The sequence below is a fragment of the Sinohyriopsis cumingii genome, chromosome 11 (genome assembly GCF_028554795.1).
Source record: "Sinohyriopsis cumingii isolate HCF-2022 chromosome 11, ASM2855479v2, whole genome shotgun sequence".
Classification (NCBI taxonomy): domain Eukaryota; kingdom Metazoa; phylum Mollusca; class Bivalvia; order Unionida; family Unionidae; genus Sinohyriopsis; species Sinohyriopsis cumingii.
Genome location: NC_142971.1, coordinates 95499846 through 95520021, shown reverse-complemented (window position 1 = coordinate 95520021; position 20176 = coordinate 95499846). Strand labels below are relative to the sequence as shown.

Here is a 20176-nt window from a genome sequence, read left to right as displayed (position 1 = left end):
CCCAGTCAAGTACCTTGCCCAAAGACTACACCACAGTAGCCAATTCAGGCTGATCTAGTGATAAAACTAGCACCATATATGGTCCCCAGTCAAGTACCTTGCCCAAAGACTACACCACAGTAGCCAATTCAGGCTGATCTAGAGATAAAACTAGCACTCCATATGGTCCCCAGTCAAGTACCTTGCCCAAAGACTACACCACAGTAGCCAATTCAGGCTGATCTAGAGATAAAACTAGCACCCCATATGGTCCCCAGTCAAGTTCCTTGCCCAAAGACTACTCCACAGTAGCCATTTCAGACTGATCTAGAATTAAACTAGCACTCCATATGGTCTCAGTCAAGTGCCTTGTCCTAGGACTACACCACAGTAGCCATTTCAGGCTGATCTAGAATTAAACTAGCACCCCATATGGTCCCCAGTCAAGTTCCTTTCCCAAAGACTACTCCACAGTAGCCATTTCAGACTGATCTAGAATTAAACTAGCACCCCATATGGTCTCAGTCAAGTGCCTTGTCCTAGTACTACACCACAGTAGCCAATTCAGACTGATCTAGAATTAAACTAGCACCCCATATGGTCCCCAGTCAAGTACCTTGCCCAAAGACTACTCCACAGTAGCCATTTCAGACTGATCTAGAATTAAACTAGCACCCTATATGGTCCCCAGTCAAGTACCTTGCCCAAAGACTACTCCACAGTAGCCATTTCAGACTGATCTAGAATTAAACTAGCACCCCATATGGTCTCAGTCAAGTGCCTTGTCCTAGGACTACACCACAGTAGCCAATTCAGACTGATCTAGAGAAAAAACTAGCATATCATATGGTCTCAGTCAAGTGCCTTTACAGCACTAAATTATTATGGCTGTGGATTCCAGGTCAGTCAATAGGGGATCTCAGAAGAAAATATAAAGGATCTTTTTTTACTTCCAAGGAATGTTTTTGCATTTTATTAGGATAATTAATACTAATTAATCTTCCTCATTTAATCTGTCACTGTTTGTGCCACACAAAAATTCTTACAGCATTTTTTTTTTATTATTCTGAGAGATAAAATCTGGTCTGTATACCTGTTTGATAATAGACCAATCTGTCTGAGGTAAAGATAATAGTCATCCACTCTTTAGTTCACAGGTAATTGTTTCTTGCACTGTTTGTTTTTCAGTTTACCTTTCTTCCACTTCTAATGTGAAGAAAATGTTTAAGTTAAAGCTGTGCAGGTCATGTAGGCATTCAACACTGATTATTTCAGTATAGGGTGTCATTTTTATAATTTGATTCTATATATATTGAAATGGCAATTGTTCACTTTATTTTGAATCCTCATGCATCCATTTTCTTTTGGAGGGTCATTATTTACATGCCCTGAGAAGAACATACAACAAAGTCAGTGTTAAAGTATGTAGACATTTTTGGATGAGATCAGCCTAAACATGTGATCCAGTACAATCTGGATTGAATATCATACACTGTGATCCAGTACAATCTGGATTGAATATCATACACTGTGATGTCACAATCAAAGCTATGTATATTGATCAAAAAAATTCATACTACCGGTACCATACATTGTGATGATTAGACCCAACATACTCTTTTCTTGACCCAGTTTAGTACCTGGCCACCATTGTAAAAATCCATAGCAATGATAATAATTATCTGGAAGTTTCTTGATAACAGTTGCAGAGCATTCAATAATCAGGATTGAATAGACAGATCAAATAGACATATCGAAGAGACAGATTGAATTGACAGATCGAATAGACTTTGGTTAAACAAAATATGTATCATTTAAAACAACAATTTATATTTAATTTAAAAGAGTAAATGTGCATACATGACCTGTATGACTTTTACTATAAGTATTGGAAAAGATAAGAAAGGTTTTAATTGAACATATATTTTTGAATGCCTGTATAAATTTATACCAAATCTCAAATGGCTAAATTTTAAAAACTTGCAAGACTGTGAGAGATGGGGGATTTTTTAAAAAGCAATAATAGTAATTTTGAAGTGTTCTCTATATACATTTATGTTGAAATGGAACAGACACTTTGTTGTTTTTTTTTACTGCTGAAAGGAAATTTAAACTGTTAAAATCAATTATTTTCAACTCAATTCTTTTTAAGCAATTAAAATAACACATGATATACATTTGAGACAGATATCCTAATATTAGTTCTTTAAACACTGATATTTTGAGATAAGCATTATCTAATTATACTCATCCTTAGTTGCGGCTGCACGATTGGTGTCAAGCTCCTTTCTCAGCCTCTATTGATTTTGTGTATTTTTTATTGATTCCCTACCAGTACCCTTTCACTGTCTGGTTCCATTTGGTAATTATTGCCTCCAAGCAATGGAGCACTGTACTGATGGTGCTGGCATTAATTGTATTTAAATTTAATATTCCTTTATGAGGAGTTTTCAGTTCATGAAGAATAAGGTCATGTGCATGTGGGGTAGGTACATGTAATAATTGACAGGGGATTTCCTACACCATTGTCATGCATCCAGCACATGTCCTTGGCTCCCAGAACTAATCAATTTGTTCATTCATGGCTGACACCAAGACTTCCCGAATTGAAATGCATCACATTTTGGAATTATATTTTCTTGTGAGCTGAATGTTGGATTAATGGTTGAATGAATTTAAGATGTGTGGTGAGTACAAGGACATGGTAGGTTTGTGTGGCATAATAGGAACAGCTCTAAATCATTGCAAATGTGTTCATTTTAATGTTGTGGACATTTATTGATTATGCAGGCATCCTTCAAAGTAGGGGGGTTGCTGAAGGCTAATGGTAGAATGAGGCAGCGTACATGTACTTGTATTATTATTTGTTAACATCCATAATTCACTTTGTGAAGAAAAGAAAATATGAGTGAAGGTTACCCTGTATTCTGGCAAACCTGTCAATTCAATGAAATCATTGATTGGTTGAACATGCATTTGTGCCAACATCATGACATGTTGACAGAACTTTAGCCTTCATGGTGACATCATAATTCCTCATTAGAGGAAAGGGAATCACAGCTTCCAATTTCTATTTAACATAAATTCCCAAAGTCTATCACAGTGATAATAACAGTTATGAGTTCGAGGACTTCAAGATGGTGGTTTTGCTGTTATGTTTGATTGTTTTGGCTAAAGTATAATCAGTATATCTCAATTTGCACCATTTTTATCCATAAAGCCTCCAGTACAACACTCATCTCCTATTCAAAACCATACATTTCATAATACTTTTGTCCATGATTTTATGAAATTATCTTATAGTCTTAAGATTTTATAGTCTTTTGATCTACAAAAGTGGTGTGTTATTTCTTTCATTTTTGACTGTGAACGTCACAGATCACTCACATGACTATAGTCAAGGGATTTTGATTTCTAGAATTAAGCAATACACTACATGTGTGATTTGTCATGACCATGTGACAAGTACTTTTGCTGATGTAACAGTTAATGTAATCAAGTTATTGCTGACATAATTAGAATGTTGCAGAATATACACTAATGGAAAAAAGGTTTAATATGATATTAACAATAGCTCATCTTCTATGAAAGAAATTATATTTATTCAATATGAAATCTTTTATTGAAATTTAAATCCTTGTGAGTACAAGTTAAGATTATCACTGAAAGAACCAAGACATAATTTGAATGAAAGAAATTTTGTAAAAGTTGGTTTAATACTTTTTAAGTAGGTTATCATACTGGTCCTAATTACAGTTTATAGGGTACAAAGTTCACTTGGGAAAGAGACGTATGAATTAGGGACAGAGAAGAATAAACTTGAATGGATTGTCTATGTCAACAAAGTTTCCATGGCCAATGTATTATAGTTACCTGTGTTATCTTCCTTTTTCTCATAACCTACCCAGTATTCTTTCATGTCCTGTTATAGAAGAGTATAGTCTAAGGTAATAAATATTTCTATTTTTCTTTTTTTTCCACATTTTACAATTTAAACTTGGATTCTACATATTAGTATCATGCTACCTGTAACATTTAAACAATCTTCCTCATTATATACACAATACATTATTTAAATTTTGTACTTCAAACCTAGAAATTGTAATTAATATGAAAAAGCAAATAAAAAATCATGCATTATTAGAGCAATTATGAAATGAATTTTACTAACACAAATTGTTTCAACGTTTCTGAAATAACTTCTTTGCTTCAATCATTGTTTAACTGTTTATAATATCTTTCCAGGAAAAGCAATGTTGGTATGGGGATGGGGAATCAGATATGCATCTGCTCTATTTCTGTCATGTGCTTCAAGTACTGTGTATTAGATTTATATGTAAGCCCTTAACCGTTTAAATTTGTGGCAGATAAATGCAAGGGAGAGCAATACCAAATCTCCAGTACATTTAAATAAAATTAAATTTTTTAAAAACCCAACAAAACAACACCAGTCTGCTGTGTAATAAAATTGTTTTACTTTATATTTAGGGCAAATCATGGCCATTGGATATATCAGTAACATACAACACTCAATATAAGTCGCACCACCCATTTGATGTCTTAGCTTGGTTATGATAAGAAAGCAAATATTACATGGGTTTTCTGTGTTGGAAATTGTTCTTCCTTTTATAAAGAAAGAATAAAAATGAAATCATTCTTCATCTTGATTCCATCACTAACATTTTCATTTTCCCCATCAGAGAAATTGTTTTGGTTTTTTAGAAAAGGGGTGGGTGTCATGAGCAGTCTCTCTTTCATACAGGTAACATGTCCAAGAACATATCAAATTTAGCTATTGAAAGGAGTTTGCTTTGCATAGGAAGGTACAGCCATAAAAGAATATGAGAGCTGCTAGTTGGTGGGAGGTGACTTATCAATGGTTTAACTGATTAGAGATAAAGAATGCCACTGTAAGTCATGCATGCAATAGTCCAAACTAAAGATGTTCCACTACTGATATAGGATTACTTGTATGGTGCAGAGATGCAGAGCCAGGTGGGTTCATAAATATTTGCCTTAGGTTAAAATAGACTGGACTTCAATTTAAATAGAACTGTTGATTCCTACCAGATTTAGATTATGTAATTGGTAAATCCAATAATGATTAACATTGCTACTAGAGAGCTTCGATTAGATAAGAAAATTTCTTTTATCTGAAAAAGAATACAATTTGATTTCATTCAAATAAATTAAAATGCATCGATACTTAGGTATTAGCAAATGCTTGGCTTGTTAGCATTTTGAAACAGGAATGTCCAGTTCTCTCTTTTTGTTAGTGTTCACATTTCTTCTAATCCCTGTAGTTGTGGAGGAGTTGGATAGAAGTGCTGATGTGCTTCTGTAGAGATTCATTGGGCTCTTGATGGTTTGGGGATTTACTTCTGATTTTGTTAGAAACCTGGATTCTGCAATGATAGGTCTCATCGATACAATTGTCACATGGTCTAACATGTAAAAATACCAGCAGTGCACCGGTGATTTTGGTGAAAAAGGGGTATATAAACTTCTCACTGACAAGAAAAAGTGATTGGTTGAACAAATGTATCAACCACATCAATTTCCTCTGATGAGTTACAATAGTAGCAAAACCAGGCATTGACTGGTGTGTGTGTGTGTGTGACTCAATATCCCACAGCAGGTTGGATAGTACACATCCTTTCAGTCATCACATTCTTAACTTCATTAAGATTGTCTGGTAATGTTAAGTACCATATATACAAGTTAAATCCAGTTACAAACAACATAGACCCTGATCTGCTGTCACATATTGTGCTGATGGTCAGAGTGCATTTTGTTTATTCTACTGATTACTTCCAACACAATGCTAGACCCAGATCTGCCAGCACAGCTATAAAACAGCAGTTGGCAATTGGAGGCACTTCTAAGCAAGTATGCTGTACATTTTATGATGACCATTGCTACAGCATTCTGTTTACACCTGTACCAGTTAGTAATAGCTTTTTCCTTTCGATATTCATAAAAGTAAACTGACTAAAGTTAGTAAACAAAGCAGTTTTAATATCTAAGATCCTACAATTAAATAAATATTAGGAAACAAAAAGAGCAGTTGGAGATGGGATTTATGTAAAGATATACATGTATACATAAATTTAGGTCAGGAAATTTGTGGACAGGGCCTATACAAGGCAGACTTACGCTTATGAAGATTGATCAGATAAACATCCATACATATATCTGTGATTCTTACAAACCAGTCTATGTCAGTAAGATAAATATTATAGTTAAAGGGCTCCACCTCCCCTTATTCCCAGCTGGTTTCTAACAAACACTGGGCCCTTGATAATTCATGGGGTAAAAACAGGTAGATCTCTGTGTATGCAATGTAAAATAATACATGCTCTACCAGATTAAGTGATCCAGCAGTAATGCAAATTGTCTCCCTTTTATTGAGCTTTTCATGTTTCGAAATTGGGTTTGGTTTGGTTTGGTTATGCATGGTTTGATGCCATTTTTCAGCACATGACCTTTATACATGGTAGCTATTATATTTTGGTGGAGGAAGAATCCAGGAAGACCTCAGCAAGAACTACAGGAAGCTACTGGCAAGCTTTCTCACAATACCCATATTTGCCAAAGCAAGATTTGGACAGGCAGAGATATATATGAGAGTAATTTGTAAAAGCAATTGCCCCTTTATAGGCCCTTCTCAAAAGTTGATACTCCCAAAAGGAACCTAGGACATCATGCTAAACTATAATAGAACATTATTTCTACTTTGTGCCCTCTTAACACATTAACCCTAGGAGGTTTTTGTCATTTTCATCTGAAATTCTAGTAGGAAACACATTTTGAAAGCTATTTCTAAATAAATCCGAAAACACCAACTTCCAGGTGATCTTCCAATAAAATACTGCCTAGTTGTGTTAGAAACATCGTTTTTCATTGACTATTTGGCTTGCGCATGAGCAGAAAGGGTCAAAGTTGGAGTTCTGTTGTTTCTTGTTTTTGGTTTTTGCTTAACAAATCCAATTTATTTTCATATTGAGGCCACTCTTTATTCCAAATGCCCCTCTTATCCTACTTTTTGCAAAGGTTCATCTGTCTGTTTGCAGTTCATACTGGTTTGCCTTAGATCTGAGACCAAAAAGTCTAAAATCCAGACACAAAATCGGATCCCAACCACGGGCGAATTTTGGGTAGAAAAAAAATCAGGTAAAAAAAATGAGGTTTTTCCAGTGGTAACTAGAAATAGATTATTTGGTATCATTGTAGAGCTACATATGTTTACTGTTCTATAATACCACCCACTTTAGTGTATCATACATGACCTTGATACTACAGAGCTCGGCAGTAGGCTACTACCTCCTGCCACTTTAACTTGTCACCAGGGGATAATGTGTTAAGAATCTATCCTTCAGTCAAGTTTACCTGTTGAATGCATAAAGGGTGGCCTCTATAGATAAAAGGATCACTGTACTTTAGGGGTAACAATTTCAGAATGTAACTGTTAACACCCTTAAGACCAAAAAAGGTGCTAAAACAAAAATTACCTATATGGAGCAAACAATTGTAGATTAAATTAATGAGTTAAAGAGAGTGACCACTGCAAAGAAGAAGAAAAAACATCTTCTATAAGGTTCTCATAAGGAAAGACATTGTTCTCACTATCTGTTATCTTTACCATGGGTTTTTGGACACCAACAAATAATTAAATTTTTGGACAAAAATAAATTCCAAGGAGCAAATGTACTGTCTTTGTAGTTTATATATCCATTGATTTGACATCTCTTATATACATACTATTGCTTCCAAAGGAGAATATATCTACATTTAAACAACAGTTTGTCAGTGGCATTGGATTTCGGGCAGATGGTCCATCTCACTGTGTATAAAATTAAACTGTTTCACCTTCATTTTGCTTTGTACAGAGAATGACAAAGACTGATGAAGCTTTCATGCAAATTATCCAGGAAATATTAATCCTTAATTCCATTTCCCTTGGTAATACACCCAAGTATGGTTTGCTGTGAAATGCACCACTATATACATACAGATTAGCACTTTGATTTTAATGGGCCATTTTCAGAATGAGGCATTGGTTATATTGCAGTGTGTTACTCTCACAGTTCAGTCTCTAAATGTGTTGGTTGGTACAGCAGGGTGAATGTTAATCATTTTTGACCATTGTGGTTGACATCTCTCTCTCTCGATTTTTAACCTTTTGCTGATGCATGAACAAAACAGACAGTTGGAAACAACTTCTACATAGCTAATAAACTAGTGATTTGAAGTCTCTCTAAATCAGACTTGACTAGATTCTGTCAAAAGTAACTCTAAACTATGTCCTACCCTCTCAGGTGAAAATGAAATTTAACTCCTAACGTTGTGAATTATTTTGTATTGCATACATGTACCAACTCAGCCATGTGGCTCCTTTGGCATTAATGATCATCCAGAATGCATTTTCAGTTCTTTTGTAGTATTGTCTGTACAGTTGCTTACAGTTGGAAACAGACTTGCCAGGAAGCAGTTTTTAGCAACTGTAGATAGATCAGTTAAATTTACCTCCCCTGGCCATAAGGTCATGTGAGGTCATGGTTTGGTTCGGTACTTTACTGCATGGAAACACCAGTAGGTAATTTAGTGCCAATGCAACTTGAGTCAAGTACCTTGCAAAAGGATATGTCATGATAGTTTACCCAGGCTGGTCTAATTATAGGATTCAAACCTGCACCCTTTTGGTAGTGAGTCTAACACAGTAACCACTAAGCCGCTGCAGCTCACGTGAGTTATTGATAAGGCTGTCTTGCTTCTGATTGATTGCCACTATAAAGGCCATATTTCTCATTTCATTTTGATTGAAGTTTAAATATTTCCTTATACATGTACCATTAAGATTTTGGAAGAATTTGATAATGAGTGAGATCCATGCATATTAATAAGGTAATCTAGTAGCTGATTGACTGAGCTTGTTGCCACTCTGGAAGACATATTTCTGATTTTATTTTGATTGAATTCAGAATTTATGCTAATTAAAATATTGGACGAGTTCAGTATTGAGGGAGATTCAAAGATACTAACAAGGAGATCTTGTATCTGATTTAATTAAATTTATATCACTCTGGAAACTATTTTTCCTATCTAATTTTCATCAAACATGAAATATCAGCTTTTATTTTTTGCTAGGTCACAAATTACTGGATTTTCTGAGGGATATAATCTTGATAATTGACTGGAGTAAAATACAATAAATAAGTTGTCACTGCCCTCAACAGACATTGATAATTAACATGACCGAGACATTTTCAAATCATGTATAGATGCCTACACGGTCTTGTGGTAAATAAGACCACCTAACAATGTGCAATCATGTTAATTTTCTCAAATTTGTTTATGTGCTGTTTTACCTTGAAATGGGAAGGAGATTTATGCTTATATTTTCTGTGTGGAACTACATAAAATGCAACATGACATAAACACTAAACCACTGTCATGTGGGATACAGTAAGAAATCTGATTGGTTTGGCATCCATTAGTCTTGAGAGACAATGAAAGTGTGCTTATAAGACATGTCCCGATTGGTGGTTGTGCAGCATCTACTGTTCTACTGTGGCTATGGAGCCCAACACGGGAATGGCAGTCCTTGCTGCACTTAAAGGTTGAGTCTGGTGTGGGTTGGAGCTGCTTCTTCTTCCTCTGAGATCACTTTTCATCAGCTAGCAAGCATAGCTTGTCCTTGCCGGCTTTCAGACCAGTGATCAGAGCATGTTGCCAGCAGCTTGCAGACATCCTTGAAGCGGAGATGTGGCTGTTCCATCGACCTTTTTCCAGAGGCAAGTTTTGAATAAAGAATGTCTTTGGGGATCTGTCTGTCATCCATCCGACGTATATGGCCCAGCCATCAAATGTGATGTTGGCGGAGGAGTGTGACCACGCTAGGAATCTTGGCACGTTCAAGCACCTCGTGTTTTGTTCCTCAAGTGCTCCAGGTGATCCCAAGTATGTGTCGGAGGCATTGCATGTGAAAGGCACTCAGTCTTTTGTCTTGTGAGGCATACAGAGTCCAGGTTTCACTGGCATACAGAAGAGTGCTTAGAATGCAGGCACAGTACATGGAGATCTTAGTGTTCAGGGTCAGCATGCTGTTGTTCCACACTCTCTGCGACAACCTGGAGAGAGTTGTTGATGCATTTCCAATCTGCTTGTTGAGCTCAGCTTTCAGCGACAGGTTGTTGGTGATGGTAGAGCTGAGGTTCGTAAACTGACTGACTACCTCAAGTTCGTAGTTGTTGATAATGATGCTTGGGGGGTCCGTGTCCTGAGCCATCATGTTTGTTTTCCTTAGGCTGATGGTCAACCCAAACTCACTGCAAAGTGGTCCATCAAGAAATCTGCGAAAGAAATCTGATACTTCAGTCTGTTATACATACTGCTAGCCAATACATTTGAGCATATAACAAAAAGAAAATGTTCTTATTGCAAGTGAATAATGGATGTATTTCATCTCATGGGTAAAAAACTTAAGTACTTTCATTTGTGGCTTTATCACTTCTGAAAATACTGAGTTTGTCACCCACTCAATGAAATATATCCATTTTTCAATTGGAGTAAGCAAATATCATCTAGTGTTCAGCTGATGCCACTAAAACACTTGTGTGTTCATTAGTACTTTCGAGACTGGACTATTGTAGCTCATTTCTGTCTGGTTCATCTCAATTTCTGCTCGAGAAACTTCAAAAAGTTCAAAACACAGCTGCGCGGATCATACTTAGAGTACCACGTTCAGAGCACACCTTCCCGCTGCTCTGCACCCTACACTGGCTATCCATTCGATCCAGAATCAAACACAAAATTTGTTTTCTGTGCTACATTTCACTGTCGGACTCTAGTCCAACATACCTATCCAACCTCACCCATGTGTACACACCAGCAAGATACTTACGCTCCTCTTCTGACAATCGTATACTCATTATTCCCACTATGAAAACAAAGTCATATTGACAGCGTTCTTTTGCATACCAAGGCCCAGCAACATGGAATGAATTGCCCACTGAACTTAGACACAAAGACACAGTGATCATATTCAAGAGGGCTCTCAAAACTCACTTATTTCGACTTACCTAAAGACCTAATATTGTTTTCTACCCGAGATATTCTCAGCATGTTTTTTATTTTTTAATGTTTTTCTAATTTCATGGTGTTTGTTTTTGTAATAATATTATTATATGTTTTTTATCTTATAGGTGTTGTCTAATGTTGTGAAGCGCTTAGAGCTTCTAAAGATTAGGCACTATACAAAGTCCTCATTATTATTGTTATTATTATTATTATTATTATTATTATTATCATCTCTATATCATCAAGCTCATGAATAAGCTACAGTAGATGCATGCACATTAATCAGGTCATCTTGCATCTGATTGGCTGACCTTGTTACCACTTTGTAGCCCAGATTTCTGATCCCCATTTTGATCAGACTTTGAATTTATGATTAAATCATCAAAATCTCATATGAGTTCAGTAATGAGTAGGCTCTATGCATACAAATGAGGTTGTCTTGCATCTGATTGGTTGAGCTTCTTATGACTCTGCAGGCTGCAGTTCTGATCTGATTTTGCATATCAGGATATACTAAAATAGGTAAAATTAAGCTCATAAAAAAAAATTATAGAAATTTTTAATAGGCTGTGTTCTTACAATGTTACATAAGCCTGTTTAGTGAAATGGTCAGCTGTTTCAGTTAATTAAGCCAGGTGAGATCAGTCGCACTTGTTGATTTTGTGATTTTAAATTTAGGGATATAAATACAGAAATCAAGCACTATTATCATTGAAAACTAAAATAAACTAATCACATTCAGACACATATTAGAGATTTTAGGACAGACTTAATGGACTTCAGTGGCAGACCTTTTATGACCTACACATCCCATATAAAATTACTTCCTAGCTTTCAGAATCCTGAATCATAAGAATTCAGTTTGCATGTATGTACAATACATGAGCTGAATATATAATAACAATAGGACTAATAGGAAACAAGAGATATGTAGTAACAGGAAGAAAAATGAGATAAGAGCTGTTGTGGGCTTAAGTTTCTTAGTGAATCGAATTGATAAAGGTCTTCAAAATAAATATTACAAGGTTTGATTAAGATTTGACTAATTGTACAAGTTTTCAACAGTTCTTTAGAAGTCTGATTTCACCAAAAGGAGTGATCAAAGTACAAAAGTAGAAGTGCAAAATAGTGGAAAATTGTGTTCGGATGTATGGTAGTTGGCCTCAGTGCTAAAAAGATAATTTAGCAGTAACACTGGATAAAGCACCTGTCATAACACTGTTTGATGGATATTCCTTCTAATGTATTGATACTCACAAGACTAAGAGCAGGTGACCAGTCTCTGTTAATCTTATAATCAAAAGAGGTAGGTGTCATTTTTATACCATCTGATTCTTGTTTGTTCATTACCCCCAAAAATTGAACTTATTTGTAATGTAATATTCTTTCTCTAAACCTCCCAGACTCTATCTACCCTGTCTTCAAGTGCCCATATTCCTTATCACAGCTTTCTTTCAGCCCCCCCACCCTTCTGAGACACTGCAATACCATCTACCAAATGATAACTTAGTGGTTTACTATTATTAATATTCAGAAAAAACTATTTCCTCCTGAAATCGTATTGCTATATCACTTTTCCCAAGTCATGCCCCAACCCCCAACCCCCAGTCATCTCATGATTGTTACTGCTCCTTTTTGCCCAGAAGCATACTTGATATTTCCAGCATACTATTATATTTGACCTGTATTCACCATGATAAGTGCATGTATTTAACACCTAACAACAACTAATTTGAAGTATACATTTTAAAAGTAACTTGTAAACTATACCTAAATTTTGGGATGCCTAATTCTGTGTTTATATTTGCATCTAAATCAAGCATTGTTTTGCAACATTAAATTTTGTCTTTATTTTGTGTTTTGTTTTGGCAAAATCGTTTTCATTGCTCAGTTATCTTCCACTTAAATGGCAATGCAAAACTAGCTGGTTCATATATTCAAAATATCTCTCATCCAGTCACTAAATCTTTAACAAATTCTGATTACTGCTTTTATTTGTATAACCTTGCTGCAAAATTTTACAATTAACATTCTGAGTACAGTATCTCATTTGAATTTTACATAATCACAAAATTATATCCCAAAACACTTCTAAAAATGTAAAACACAAAATGTGTTAGCATATTTTGGAAATATATAATCGGCATTAAATTTGTCAGTGTGCTAGAACCTTGTCATCACAGGGGGAATTTTTTTTATATTAGACATTTGCTCTTTCATATTAATGGTAAAATTATGATTTTGTAACAAAAACAGTAACTATTAGAACAATTATTTAACAACAGAATTAAATAAAAGACACAAAGATTAAACAATAAATTAAATATTTTATTATTAGGTAGACCTTTTGCAATCACCACTTGCAGGTGGAGTTATTCACAAAATGCTTGACATAGGCAAGTGTTTGTTCTGACACTTACCATATTTCACACAATGTGTGCACTTGCTTGAATTAGCACTAGTCTATGGTCAAAACACTTAAAACTATTTATTACCATATATACATTGTTGTAAGTCAAGTCCAAGTGCAAACAACCCTGATCTGCTTTCACTTAATGCATCAGGTTGAAGGCTTATTTCTCTCCATATGCTGATGACATGATTACATTTTAACACTGTAATATTTTTTGGGGGTAATTTGTTGTTTTGGTAGACTTTTTGACTTTTAAAGGTCAAACCTTAATAGCACAATTATGCAAAACTAAAGTCACAGTTGATCTAAATAAATTAAACTTAATTAACATGCTACTATCCATGTCCCAATGACCTGATTATAATTTCATTCCTTTTGGATGAATTTGTAGATTTTTACTAATTTTTCCTAACTTTACTACTTCATGTTGGGGTGGGGGCTTTATTGGGGTAAGGGGCTATGAAAGCCTGTTGATCCTGATTGCGTACTAAACCTTGGCAAATATGGCTTGGAATGCTTGTTTTGCACATACTGAGATGATCTGATTCAATTGTTCTGACATTATCATATTGACATAATATGTAAACATGCTTTAATAAGCACATGCTCATCTTTGAACAGAACACTTATAAAAGTACAAAAGTATATATTACCACATATACTTACCTATAAGTCATACCCAACTGCAAACAATATAGTCCCAGATCTACTGTCACTTTATGCATCAGCAGATCAGGATCTTTATTGTTTGGTCTACTGAATACTCCAGACAGACATCACAGACCTAGATCTACTGACACATAATGTGATCATATAACTGGGTCTATGTAGTCTGCAGTTGGACTCAACATTTAAGTGAGTATATATCCTAAATCAATGGCATGCCATAAAGAACATCATTTTTCCTGGTGCCATGCATGCTTTGCAGTTCCTTGTACCTTAACTCTGAGGGTTTAGCCACTCAGAAATGGATCTGTTGTTTTCACCATGACCATGCTGGGAGAGAATGCACATCCAAAGTGCACAGCTCACAACACAGTTGTTGTTGTTGTTGTTGTTGTGGGGTTTAATGCCATTTTTCAGCACACGATAGGCTATACATGGCAGCCAGTATTAACGGTGGAGGAAGAATCCAGGAAAACCCTGGAAAGAACCACCAACCCACGAGAAGCTACTGGCAAGCTTTCTCACATACCCACATTGGCCGAATCTGATGTTGTTATTGTTGTTATGGGGTTTAACATCATTTTTCAGCACAAGATAGGCTATACATGGTGGCCGGTATTAATGGTGGAGGAAGAACCAGGGAAAACCCCGGAAAGAACCAAAGACCCATGAGAAGCTACCGGCAAGCTTTCTCACATATCCACATTGGCCGAGCCCAAGACTCGAACCCACGCAGACAGAGGTGAGATGGCAGTGATCCATGACGGAGAACGTTTTAGACCACTCGGCCACTCGGGGCCCCTACAACACAGTGTAAAAGAGCTAACTCATCAAGTACATACAGAGTCAAACTGCAAACAACAAAGATTGTCATCTTCCATAGCATTATACGCCTGCAGATCAGGGTCTATGTAATTTTGTTCTACTAATTACTCCTAACAAACTGCACAGACCCATCATGCACCAGCAGATCTGGGTCTGTGCAGTTTATGGTTGGATTCATCTTATAAGCAGGTATATATGGTATACATTCAGATGACAGAAATGGTTCTTTATATCATCAGTGTGTGTGCTAATAAGATGTTCAGCTAAAATTTCATACAAATTATTTAGATAATAATTATTTACATAATAATTATTTACCATGCAGATTGTGCATATTAAATGTTGCTCTAATATGGAGAATTATTTCTTTAAGCTTTAAACAAGATTTTTATAACTTTATATGTTTTACAAACAAACATACAGTTAATGACTAATGATGTACCTTATATAAGACAATTTATCAGATGTCGTTCATTATTCAGTGCATTTACTCAATACAGTAGTCATGTTTATCATGTGGTTTTAAAATGACCTTTGCTTGATTGATGTGGCCAGGTTTTATATTATAGCCTGTAATGAAAGATAATGTTGATAAATTTGTCCAAGTAAAATAACAAATAAAACATTTAATTAATAACTAGATACAAAAACTTCCAAAACAACTGGAATGTTATAGTTGCTAATATAATGGTTATAATGATTGGATGCTGTTGCTAGGTAAGGCTTATGTATGTGTAGATACCAGTTTTCATTTCATTTTATCATCCTTTTATCACAAATGTATTGTGTTACCTGAAATGCATACCTTTCCGGATCAGCTGGTATCACAGCTTTTGAACTTATAAGACTTCCTTTTAAAAAACATGTTTGTTAATGGAGCAAATATGTGATGATAAGCTTTCTAAGGTTTATGTACATTGATTATTTGCCACTATAATGATTGCATGTATTTCCTAATTGTTGAAATTCCATTTGTTTGATCTTCATCTGTATTACTTTAATAGGCATCCTGGACTTTCTGCAATGTTTGCACTAATTATCAATCAAATAGTTGTTTTTATTTCTGTTCTGTTTCTTTCATATTTGTAAACTGAACTTTCCTTATGGAGGAAATACAATATTAATAATAATAATAATAATAATAATAATAATAATAATAATAGCCATTATTATCATCATTATAACAAATGTATTTAAAGAGGGTCACAAAATTAGTTACATAGCACTCAAATCTTCCTTGTTACCTCAATTATATGTATATATTTACATATATAGTTCATTGTTACACACACAATAAAGAAAGGTATATACAACTCTTAATTCTTTCTTAAGGAACAAAAAATAAAATTCACAAGTTCATAGCAAAAGAAAAACAAAACCTACAAATAATAAACTTAATTTATATAATGACATAATAAACAGTGGAAGGTTTAGGAATTTATATTTTAATTTGTAAGGACAGGTGGATATAGTGAATACATTAAAAAATGATTTTGTGTACACAGTAATCCTTGTGTAAATATGTATTTTGCCTTGTCTGTAAACTGATTTTGTCATGTGCTCAGTGTTATTATATGCTCACTTTTTTCTCCGTAAACTTTACATTGTCAGAATCATTCAGTATTTTACGATATTACACATGTTCATATTGCACTCACACGCAGGATACATGTGCCCAATTGTGTATTAGGAACCAATTTGTAAATAAATCATGTACTGTCTTGTAGCAGATGCTTTATGTTTTGGTTGATTACATTTGTTTCTGAATGAACTAAAGCAGATGTTTCGTGGACTGCCACATTCCATCTACTTTGCTACATTCCACATTAACTTTTTTGATACAGTGTTTCGGATTTTGGCAATAGATGCCAGATTTCATAAAATTGCTTGGTACCTATGAATAATGTGCAAGTTATAAAGGCGTAAACTGTCTCCTGGTAATAAGAATGGCAAAAATTATATTTAGTTTACATTCTGAATTTCCTCAAAATGTTCTTTCTTAGTTCTGCAAATCTGAATTACGTGAGCCATGTCATGAGTTCTCAAGCTTGATTACACATTTCAAAATTGTACTGTAATTTTGACTATATTCCAAGTGCAATTACATCCTCCTTACTGCACTCAAAATGAAATAAACATTAAATTCAATAGCATCTTTTTGTTAATTGCAATTGAAACCCTTCATATTTTTCCTACCATATGATTTGAAATAGTCAGTAACGGAACAAACACACTTGCAGATGTAAACAAACTTCTCCCACACTACTTCAATCTGATGTATTTCATGTACAATTTGCACAGATGAATCCAGTCCATAATCACGAAATTTCATAGAATCAACAAAAATACCAAAATCAATTCATTACAGATCAAATGGAAAACTTGTTGCAATGCGCATTCACACACACTATGACTCCAAATTTCAATTTTAAGTAGAAAAAAATGCCATTTTCTTTTGAAACTTATGTCTAGCACACAACAAGTTAAAAAATTTCTGGGCAGATTTATGTGTGCATTAATAATATTGTTGTTGTGTAATGATGAATCTGTGCTTGTGTATTTAGTTTGAAATATGGCATACATTCATTTACTTTGTTTCTTGTAGTGTATTTTGTTTATGTAATTAAGCCTTAGGTAGAATAAGAAAATGAACATATAATAAAAAGGTTACTGCATTTGTATGGGAAAATATGAACTCGTTTTGTCAGATGGATAAACTGCACTCCCAAGGTCATGCAGTATTCCATCCCAAAAACTTGTTCATATTTTCTCATACAAATGCAGTAACCTATAAATACTTGATTGTGATTTTGGAGTTATTTGAACTTGAAAAGAGTTCAAATGATAGTTTATGATGTTTACACATGACTTTGATGGTACATGTTATAAGATTTATGGCATACCTTAATCTTTATATATGACTTTGATGGTACTGTATATGTTATACGATTTATAACATACCTTAATCTTTATACAGTGTATATGACTTTGATGGTACTGTATATGTTATACGATTTACGGCATACCTGAATCTTGCTATTCAGTTCCAATATAGACCCTAAAGGTGAAAATGATTTAGGATATTGGAAAGAGCAAAACAATCAGCTTTCCTGTTAATTTGGATTGGTTTTTTGTGTTTGTGTTATGAATGCAGCAACAAGATGAAATTTAATTTTATATATGATGCATATCAATAAAACTTTTCAATTTTTTTATAACAGAACCATATAACTGCTTTCTAGCAGGAAGACATTCAAAGTACTGCAGAATCTATATATAAAGCTTGTATGCTTTATTTAAATTAGCAACAGTCAAATGTGGTTTTGTTTGTTGTACATAATCTTATCATCAGTGAAATGCATTATGACATAAGTATTGGAAAAACTCTGGAATACTGACACATATCAAGCAGTTTGTACAACTTAATTACATAATGATGACTGATTCAAAGAAAGGTACAATATGTGAAAAGGAAATAATAGAACAAAGTACTGTAAAGAGACATTAGTTGCACTTACTATTTAATTACCAGTAAGAACCAAAGATCTTGCATGTCATAAGATTTTTTAGTTTTTGTAACCTAACTGTCTACAAATTTTGGCTACAAAAATACCAAAAGGTCCTTGTATGATTATCTTTGAGATATGCCATGTTTTTCCTAAATATTGTTTGATGGATTCTCATTAGACTTGGCACGAATCATTATGAAGCTTAGAAAAATCATTCTTTAACATGCCATTTCACCCCAAATGATGTTTAAATCAATTCAGTCTTAGAAAATTTGCATTCGGGTTTGGGTTAAAGCTGTTTGATTTGTTTATATTTCGTAAACCCCTTGATAGTTTCCCATCATATTTGTCATGTTTCATTATGAAGTTAAGAAAATTCATTCTACATGTGCTCTCACTCCTAATGACCTTGGATAAATTGTGTTATGGTGAGTTTTTTTTTAAATTGCATATATTTTCCTAAGCGTTTCATTCATACATGGGATGAACCATTATAAAGCTAAGGCAAATAATTATATGACATGGTCTGTAGCCTCTTTAACCTTCGGTCACAGTCTCAGAACAATTGCATTAGAGTTTTTGTTAAAAAATTTAATTTGCTTATATTTCCTGAACCCATTAATAGACTCTCAGACATCAATTTATTGTTTATGTTGGCATGCCCTTTGACATTGGAGTAAAGGTTACACTCATAGTAAATGTACATTAAGGATTTGGTTACAGTTTTATTCAGGTGCTTATGTTTCCTAAACTCCATGAATGATTTTCATCATAATTGGCATGAATCATTATTAAAGTAAAACAGTTTATTTTATGACAATTTATTCTATGACACTCTCACTTACCCCTGTGACCATGGAGTTAAGGTTACGGCCACAGAAAATGTGTGTTAAGGTTTTGGCTTGGTTTTACATTTTTTTAAAGTTTCCTAAACCCCTTAATGGATTTTTTTTCTCAAACTATGGATGAATCATTACAAAGTGGACACAATTTGTCTGTAACCTGTGCTTGCCCAGTTGACCTTTTTGGTTAGGCTCACAGTCACATAACACTTATACTCAGGTTTTGGTTGTAAGTTTTTTTTTTCTTTTTCATTTGGCTCCATGTTCTAAACTATTTGATGGACATTATTTGTACTCGGGATGAATCTCTTTATGAAGCTTCATTATGCAACACAATTATTTGGTCATAGGCCAAGGTAACAGTTACAAAATATATGCATTACACTTTTGGTTAAAGGTTTTTAATTTGCTTATATTTTCTAAAACCATCAATACATGTTTATCATACTTTGGCTGAGTCATTATGAAGCTAAGATAAGTTACTGCTCACAACATGCTCACTCAGCCTTTTGAGGACAGGGTATTGGTTGCAAATTTGATGGCAATACTTTGACTGTATACTTCACACGCATGCCCTGACCTACCTTTTTCCTTATACACCTATTTTCATGTCTGTACATATAATTATAACCCAGATTCTACAGTATAGAATGGATTGTGGGATACATTTCCCTGGACAATGGTCTTAAGATCAGACCTGAGGTGGGTTGGAGATGTTCTGGCAACCTTGTGCTAGTTTTCCCTCAAAGTAAATATTTATGATGAATTATTTTGAAAAGTAATTTGTTATTGTGAAAAGTGTACTGTGTAAGCAAAATATTTATAATATTGTAGGACCAAACATGAACTAACATTTACACAGA

General features: G+C 34.4%; 2 protein-coding genes across 5 annotated transcripts in view; one reads left to right on the top strand and one right to left on the bottom strand.

Annotated features, from left to right (window-relative positions):
- The window catches only part of LOC149789048 (uncharacterized), a 235513-nt gene that overhangs the window by 119449 nt on the left and 95888 nt on the right, over positions 1–20176 (top strand). The gene's annotated exons all lie outside the window — the stretch shown is intronic.
- Positions 1–20176, bottom strand: part of LOC149789050 (protein CFDP2-like) — a 65598-nt gene that overhangs the window by 25866 nt on the left and 19556 nt on the right. Inside the window, exon 2 of one of the 2 annotated variants that reach the window (XR_016424295.1) lies at positions 7688–10331. The exons of the other annotated variant lie outside the window; for it this stretch is intronic. The gene's annotated coding sequence lies outside the window, so the exon portion shown is untranslated. Of the gene's footprint in view, positions 1–7687; positions 10332–20176 lie in introns of those variants that run through there. 2 annotated transcript variants of the gene reach the window in all.